The sequence below is a fragment of the Chamaea fasciata genome, unplaced genomic scaffold, assembly GCF_029207755.1.
Source record: "Chamaea fasciata isolate MVZ Bird 193981 ecotype frontalis unplaced genomic scaffold, bChaFas1.0.hap1 SCAF_45, whole genome shotgun sequence".
In the NCBI taxonomy this organism is placed as follows: domain Eukaryota; kingdom Metazoa; phylum Chordata; class Aves; order Passeriformes; family Sylviidae; genus Chamaea; species Chamaea fasciata.
Genome location: NW_027094130.1, coordinates 208,997 through 218,214, shown reverse-complemented (window position 1 = coordinate 218,214; position 9,218 = coordinate 208,997). Strand labels below are relative to the sequence as shown.

The following is a 9,218-nucleotide window of genomic DNA, read 5'->3' as shown; positions in this document are numbered from 1 at the left end:
CGTGTCACAGGGAAGGGGAAGGAGATCCCCCGTCTGCTCGGTGCCTGCCCTCCCCGGGCTGCAGCGAGTCCCAGGAACCCTTAAAGCTCCCCCCTCTCCTGTCTCCCCACCTACGGATACTGGGAGTGACCGGGCTCATACTGGGAGTGACCGGGCTCATACTGGGACTGACTAGGCTTATACTGGGAGCAGACACTGCCGGCACCGGGACCCCGAACCGCTTTCCCGCCCATCCCGCCCCTCCAGCCCCAGCGGGGTCCCGGCAATTCCAGGGGCTCTGCCGACACCGGGACACCCCAAAAACCCCAAACCCAGGGAGCCCCCGGGATATTTGGGGCGAGCTCCCCCTCCCCGGGCACCTGCGGGATGGGGGCGATGATCCCGGCGGTGCCGCCAGTTCAGGGAGCGCTGGAGCCGCCGCTCCCTCCGCTCGTCTTCTCCTCCCGCTCCTGCCGCCGCTGAGCCTGGGAGGGCGGGGCCAAGGAAAGGGCGGGAACTGGGACGGGAAAGGGGCGGGGTCAAGGACAGGGCGGGAATCGTGAGGGGAAAGAGTCGGGGCGAAGGCGACGCGCGGTCCTAAAACCGCCCGGGTTCGCTTAAAATCACCAAAAAGCGCCTAAATGTCTCCAAAAGGGCCTAAAATCCACCCTAACACGGATCAGGTTTGGCCTCAAATCACCCTAAGAGGCCTGCAATCCCCACAAAGTGGCCTTAAATCACCCAAAGGGCACTAAAAGCCACCCTATAGCCACAGGGTTCGGTCTAAAATCAGCCCGTTGGGGATAAAATCATCTAAAGGGGTCTAAAACCAACCAATGTCGTCTAAAAATGCCCAGACTGGTTTAAATCCACACAAAATGGCAAAAAATCCCCTTAAAACTCCTAAAAAGGGCATAAAATCAACCCTGAAAAGACCTGGTTTGGCTTAAAATCAATGAAATGTACCTAAAGCCCACCCTAAAACCCACCAGATTTGGCCTAAAATCATCCAAAGGGGCCGAAAATCCACCCTAAACCTGCCCAGTTTGGCCTAAAATTACCCAAACCCGCCTAAAATCTCCGGGACTGGGACCGAGAGCGGGACCGAGAGCGGCAGCGGAACCAGCCCCGAGACTGGCACCGCCCAGGGACGGGGACTGAGAACGAGATTGGCGCCGGGAGCGCTCCGGGACCAAGAGCGGCACCGGGACCGGCACCGGGACCGGCACCGCCCGGAGACCGGGACTGAGACCGGCAAAAAATGGCTCGAACCGCACCAAAAACGCCCCTGAAGAGACCAAAAATGCCCGAAAAGTGACAGAACATGGCCACAAAATGGCCCCCAAATGACCCAAAACTGACTAGAAATGCCACCGAAATTACAAAATATGGCTGAAAATGACCCAAAGCGTGACCAAAAATGACCCAAGAGTGACAGAAAATTGCCCAAAATGCCGCAGGATGGGGGAGAGCCCGGAGACACAGAATTCCCAAAAAATTAAAAAAAAAAATCCCCCCAAAATTGCATACAAAAGGAAAACTATAGAAAAAAAACAAACTGAAAAAAGCCTCAAAATAGCTCAAAAAAGAAAAAAACCCAGAAAATGCCTGCAAAAATTCCAGTAATATTCCCAAAATTTCCCAGACTACCCAGAATTTCCCAAATTCCAAAAAAATGTCTAAAAATTTCCCTAAACACCAACAAAAATCACCCAGAAAATAAAAGAAAAAAAACAAAAAACCCAAATCCTAAAAATCTCCAGAAATATTTTAAAGACCCCCCAAACTCCCCCAAAATTCTCCAAAATTATCTAAAAATCCCCCAACTCCTCGGATTTCTCAAAATTCCCAACATATTCCCCAAAGCCCGCAAACAGCAACAGGAAACACTCTAAAAATGCAAAAACACCACCCCAAAAGTCCTAAAAGTACCTCAAAAATCCCCTCAAAATACACAAGACGTCCCCCAAAATGAAAAAAAAACCCTCCAAAATTCCCAAAAATCCCACGACCCCCTAGAACTGCCAAAATCCTTGAAAATTCACAGAAATTCCTACACTTGCTCTCAATGAAGTTGTGCAGCAGGCAGGACTTGCCCGTGCCGTGCTGCCACTCACCGAGAACTTGAAGAGGATATCTAGGAAAAAGAATTCCCCAAATTCCCAAGTTAGGACCCAAATTTCCCAAAATTCCCACGCTTGGACAGGAAGTTCCACAAGTTCCTACGTTTGGACCCAAAATTCCTCCAAAATTCCCCAAAATTACTAACAGAGGCCCCAAAATTCAAAATAAAAATCCCAACAGAGTGCCCAAAATTGCCCAATTTGGACCCCAAATTTCCAAGAATTAGCTGTACAGAGCCAAAAATTCACAAAAATTTCCTTTATGGCCCCTGTTACTGATATGTTTGTTCATTAAATCCAGGATGTGGGTGACAAGTTGAGTGATAAAGGTAGTCTCGCATAATTTGCGGTTGTAAGCAATATTTTCCAGGAAGTCAGCGATTCTGAGTCTTGAAACGCGGCAGGGGAAGAGCAGACCCCAGCAACAGAGACGCACATGCGCAGAGTACTATTCAAGGAAGTCACGCACGCCGGAAACCGGACTGTATAAGAGGAAGAACTAAAACCCTGACTGGCGCGGCAGTGGCGGGACAATGGTCCCCCTGTCGCCCAGCGCTGCATTACCTTATTGTTACGCTTGCTGTAATTAATAAAATCCTTGATTGGGACAAGCAACGGTGTCAGACTATTCCGTGCAAAATTTCCTCTATAACAATTTGGTGCCGTGACTCGGATAAGAATACGGATCCGACAGAGGGACTAGGGGAGGCGCCCCGCCTGTACAGGCGGCCTCTGGTTCTGAAGTCGGGATCTTGCTCTTACCGACGAACCCAAATTTGTAACAATAAGGTAAGGAAAACCCTATAAGCTCGGTGCACTCGAGGTCCGGACGAAGACGCAGGAGACGCGTAAGTAACTGCCCATTGTGCAGGGGAATCCGTCCGGGCTGGGTTGGGATCCTGGAATACAACGTGTGTACGTGTGAGTGAGAGGAGAACTGGCAGCCAGATTCTCCAAGTGAGTGCGGACCCTTAAGTAGTGCGTTTCCCATCGCCCGCGAGGGACTGGGCCACGAAAAAGGGGAAGTGAGTGAGTACACACACGGCTGAGAGAGGGTATTCCAGAAGATGGGACAGGGGAAAAGCAAGCCCCCTCCACCCATGAGACCCCCTTCGGTTCTTAGGGATTCACCGCTGGGGTTTATGTTAGAGAATTGGAAATATTATCCCACCACGGGGGACAAGGACAAAGTTAAGATGATACACTTTTGTGTAGAAGTCTGGGGAGGACAAATCTCCAAGGCAGTTTGGTGGCCCAGGTTTGGGTCATCAGAATTATGGGTTCAGAGATTTTTGAATCAGTGGGTACGTAGGTAGGTCCCCTTTAATCAGGAAGAGGCTGATTATGCTGCAGTATGGGTTACCCGCCCAGGGGACCAGGGAGTAGCAATATTCAATCTCTCCCAAATGGAGTTTGGGCATAAAGATAAAAAGACTGAAAAATTGCAGGAGGAGGAGGATGCTCCCCTAATACCACCCCCGTATGCACTTCCCCCATTACCACCGGCGCCTCAGATATTACCTCCTCCTACACCCCCTCCCTCCCCTGGAGATGAAGGTATCGGAGCCGCAGTCAGAAGGAGGAGAAGGGAGCAAAGAGAACATGAGTTACTCCCCTTAAGGGAAGTGCCAATAGGAGGAGCCCAGCCACAACTAGGATTTGTATCTGTCCCTTTGAACTCAAATACTGTTAAGAAATACAGTCTATTTTGAGGATTTTGTTTACTGCAGAAGAAAGGACACATGAAAAGAGACTGCAGACAGAGGATAAAGGATGAGGCGGCATTCAAAGAAGATTAGGGGGGTCAGGGGCTCTATGTATTGGGGACCCGTACGAACAAAGAGCCCTTGATAAAACTGAAACTAGGTCCCCAGTCACAGGAGGTAGAATTTTTGGTAGACTCAGGAGCTGAGAGGTCTACCCTCCAGCAAATACCCCCTGGGTGCAAATTATCTAAAGATACTGCCCATGTGGTTGGAGCAAAGGGAGAACCCTTCAAGGTAGGGATTATACAACAAGTTTTAATAGAAACAGAATCTAAATTAGGTATGGGAAATTTTCTCTTAGTCCCAGAAGCCGATTTTAATCTTTTGGGAAGGGATTTGATGGTAGAATTAGGAATAGGTTTGGAAGTTAAAAAAGGGGAGCTGGGAATTAAAATATGTGCCCTTAGGGTTGAAGATGAACAAGAAATTAATCCCGAAGTCTGGTATACCCCTGAGACTGTGGGCAGACTAAACATCTCGCCATTTAAAGTAACCCTCAAGAACCCGGAGAACCCCGTCCAAATTAAGCAATATTCTATGTCTATCGAAGGGCGGAAGGGGTTGAAACCCGAAGTTGAGAGATTAATATCTCAGGGACTATTAGAACCGTGTATGTCCCCATTTAATACCCCAATTTTACCAGTAAAGAAACCCAATGGCACTTATCGACTAGTGCACGATTTAAGAGAAATCAATAAGCGCACTATGTCCAGATTCCCAGTAGTAGCAAACCCCTATACCCTTTTGAGTAAATTGGGGCCAGAAAATTTGTGGTACAGTGTAATAGACTTAAAGGATGCTTTTTGGGCTTGCCCTTTAGACGAAAGCTGTAGAGACTATTTTGCATTTGAATGGGAAGACCCTGACACAGGGCGCAAACAACAATTGAGGTGGACCGTGCTTCCACAGGGGTTTACAGAAAGCCCTAATTTGTTTGGACAAGCCCTAGAACAGATTCTTCAAGATTTTACCCCAGACCCAGAAATTACTCTGATTCAGTATGTGGATGACCTATTGATAGCAGGAAAAATGAAAAATCAAGTCAGAAAAGAAAGCATAAAACTTTTAAATTTTCTGGGGCTTAAGGGGCTGAAGGTATCAAAATCTAAATTACAATTTGTAGAAGAAAAGGTAAAGTATTTAGGACACTACATTGAGAAGGGAGAGAAGACAATTGACCCGGAACAGGTACAGGGAATTTTATCTTTACCCCCTCCAGCAAGTAAAAAACAGGTTAGACAATGGTTAGGACTATTGGGATATTGCCGCTTATGGATTGAAAACTACAGTAGTAAAGTTAAATTTTTATATGCCAAGCTCACCGAGTCTAATCGTATAAGCTGGGGAAAGACAGATGAAGAGCAACTCTGGGCATTAAGGAGAGAATTGGCAAATGCACCAGTTTTAAGTTTGCCAGACTTAAATCGACCATTTTATCTATTCGCCAACATAGAGAATGGGACAGCATATGGAGTATTAACCCAAGATTGGGCAGGGAAAAAGAAGCCCATAGGATACTTGTCTAAATTATTAGACCCTGTGAGTAGGGGCTGGCCCACATGTTTACAGGCCATTGTTGGATATGCCTTAATGACAGAGGAGGCTCGAAAAATAACCTTCAATAGTACCATTAAGGTATTATCTCCCCCACAATGTGAGGAGTGTTTTGCAGCAAAAAGCTGAAAAATGGATCTCTGATTCCAGATTATTAAAATATGAGGGAATCTTGCTGGAGGCCCCGAATTTAACATTAGAAACTACATCTTTACAAAACCCTGCTCAGTTTTTATTTGGGGAACCAAAACCATCAGAAGAACTGGCCCACGATTGCCTCCGAACTATTGAGGGACAGACTAAGATTAGGCCCGATTTAGAGGAGGAGGGGCTCTCAGAGGGAGAAGTAATTTTTGTGGATGGCTCATCCCGGATAGTGGATGGAAGACGTAGATCAGGGTATGCACTAGTAGCAGGGAAGGATTATGAGGTATTAGAAGCAGGACCCTTGAGTCCGTCATGGTCAGCCCAAGCATGTGAATTATACGTCATCTTGCGGGCTCTTAAAAAAATTTCACTGAACTTCCCAAGGTGGGAAGATATAAGTATGTGTTAGTACTAATAGACCACCTCACCCATTTCGTAGAGGCATTTCCAACCGCAAGAGCCACTGCACACACGGTGGCCAAAGTGTTACTAGAACAAATTGTGCCCAGGTATGGAGTAGCTGAAAGTATAGACTCAGACCAAGGACCACACTTTGTATCAAAAGTTATTAAGGCCTTGTCAGAAGCCCTTGGAATAAGATGGGAAGAACATACCCCGTGGCATCCTCAAAGTTCAGGGTTAGTAGAGAGAGTTAATGGAGAATTAAAGAAACAGCTAACCAAGTTAACTTTAGAAACCAAACTTAATTGGATTAAGTGTCTCCCCTTGGCCTTGTTAAATCTCAGAACTCTGCCCCGATCTGATGTGGGGATATCTCCTTTTGAAATGCTGTATGGGATGCCGTATGATGCAGGTATGCCTCGAGACCATCCCGGAATAATAGATAAGCAAATGAAAGCATTTATAACTGAGATGATGGCCTTTAGGAAGAAGTTATGGGAAAAAGGGCAGATATTGCAGAGACCACCCTTAAATATTACTCTACATCAGGTGCAACCGGGAGACTGGGTCTTAATCCGAACTCGGAAAGAAACTACTCTCCAGCCCCATTGGGATGGTCCATATCTGGTGCTCCTCACAACAAATACAGCAGTACGGACAGCAGAGCGGGGATGGACTCACGCCAGTCGTATAAAAGGACCAGTGCCCGAACCTAGGTGGAAGGTCATCAGCCCAGCCGGAGACTTAAAGTTGAAACTCACTCGGGGAACTGCAACAGGAAATTAAGAAAGGACATTCTTGATGAATAGAAAATATTGGTATAAAACTTTTAGAATAGAATATCAACTAGAGCTTGAAAGAGACCATAAGGGAAATATATATAATGATTGTGTTTGTATTAAATGTAATGATTCTTATTGTAATGGGAATTGTCACCCCTTTGTATGTTACCAATGTCTAGTTTGTGAAAACAGGTGGTGGACCCATTGTCACAGAGGCAGGCCCCCGAGAGGTGTTTGCTGCCTCTGTCTAGAAATTCAACGGGAGCTTACTGATTTAGTATTGGCTCAGAAAGTAGCTCAAGGGGAATTACAAGTAGACTCTAAAGAGTGGTGGGACATATTTGCAGAAGGCATAAATCCCGAACTATATTGTTACCATTCCAATGAACCAGTCCTTTTTGTGGCACAAATAATAGCTGGAGTGTGTCGCCGTCGGATAAAAGAAGTAAGGTGTGACGCTCCTCAGGTTAAAGACCACAACTGGAACACCTATATCCAGAGATCCTTAAAGAAAGGGCGAAAGTCCCCTCCTGAAGAATATCCCTGCTGCCGAGAAGATGGGTCTCCCCGTGGCTCGCAGCAACCGAGTCGACGGGCGAGGCAGAGGGAGAGAAAACTGTGGAGGAAGTCGCCCTGGGATAGGTGGAACCAGGAGGTCATGGAAAATGAAATGCCCAAGGACTGGGACTAAAATCAGGGAAGAAGAAAATGAGATGGGAACAAGCCACTGTTACAATGAAAAAGCCACCTGTAGACAACTGTTACTGTCACTACTATTATTATCCCTATGGGTAAGGCAGACAAGAGGTCAAACACACCAGCCTTTCAAATGGTCCTTGATTCGTATGAATGACTACAAAATTTTAGACTCCCTTGTGACCAGTCAGACCCCAGCCTTTAAGGCTGGGTTATGCAACATGACAAACATAGAATAGTGCGGGAGAGTTTTGAATTTAACTGTGTTTTATATGTGTCCGGCCTCAAATCCTGGAAAGAGCTACTATAATTACCCAGGGGAGTATTACTGTGGGTATTGGGGCTGTGAGACTATTGCTTCCGATTGGACTCCAGGGGGAGGTGCAGATCAATTTATTAGAGCAGGATTTGGTCCCACAGGGTGTGCAAAGCATTGGTTAGGACCATCTGGAGAAATTTCTTACTTAGGAACTTGTGAATATGTGTATATAAATGTTACAAATCCAGAGAGCCCTGACTGGGTATTAGGAAAATATTGGGGAATTAGACATTGGGAACCTGGGCGTGATAGAGGGAACCTAATAGTGATAAAGAAAGAACCCGCCCCAGCTGATACCTATGGTATGGGACCGAATAGAGTTTTAGAGGAGGATGAAGAGCTAACACCGGTTACAAATTACCCTGAGGCTACAGGCTCCCCACTAACCATATCCAGTCAGCAGAAAGCACCCTTGCATAACTGAGTCAGTACGCTCATTATCAGAAGTAGTTTTACAAAACAGACGGGGCCTGGATTTATTATTTTGGCAACAGGGAGGACTTTGTGTAGCCTTAAAAGAAGAGTGTTGCACCTATATAGATCAAACGGGAATAGTCTTTGACACCCTAGGAGAACTAAGAAAACAACTAGAAAAAAGGGAAAGAGAAAGAGAATCCCATCAGAGTTGGTATGAGAGTTGGTTCAATCATTCCCCATGGTTGACTACCTTACTGTCCACCATAGCTGGACCAATATTTTTACTAGTTCTTGTATTAACTTTTGGTCCCTGTATTTTTAACAAACTTATTACAATAGTAAAAGCGCGACTGGAAGCTGCCCACTTGCTGCTGGTACAAGCAAAATATGAGGACTTAGAAAATAGAAAGGGAGAAACGGGAGATGGATTGGAATGGAGCAGACAAGAGCTTAAGCGATTTAATGCACAACATAAATTAACCTAAAGACAAAGGGGGGATATTGTTACTGATATGTTTGTTCATTAAATCCAGGATGTGGGTGACAAGTTAAGTGATAAAGGTAGTCTCGCATAATTTGCGGTTGTAAGCAGTATTTTCCAGGAAGTCAACGATTCTGAGTCTTGAAACGCGGCAGGGGAAGAGCAGACCCCAGCAACAGAGACGCACATGCGCAGAGTACTATTCAAGGAAGTCACGCACGCCGGAAACCGGACTGTATAAGAGGAAGAACTAAAACCCTGACTGGCGCGGCAGTGGCGGGACAATGGTCCCCCTGTCGCCCAGGGCTGCATTACCTTATTGTTACGCTTGCTGTAATTAATAAAATCCTTGATTGGGACAAGCAACGGTGTCAGACTATTCCGTGCAAAATTTTCTCTATAACAGTGTTCATTGTTTTCTCCTATGTGCAGATCATCAGGGCTGTGCTGAGGATCCCCTCTGAGCAGGGACGGCACAAAGACTTCTCCACCTGCCTCCCTCACCTGGCCGTGGTCTCCCTATTCCTCAGCACTGCCATGTTTGCCTATCTG

General features: G+C 46.3%; 1 long non-coding RNA gene across 1 annotated transcript in view; it reads left to right on the top strand.

The window, feature by feature from the left end:
* Positions 1 to 9,218, top strand: part of LOC136303965 (uncharacterized) — a 382,317-nt gene that overhangs the window by 231,671 nt on the left and 141,428 nt on the right. The gene's annotated exons all lie outside the window — the stretch shown is intronic.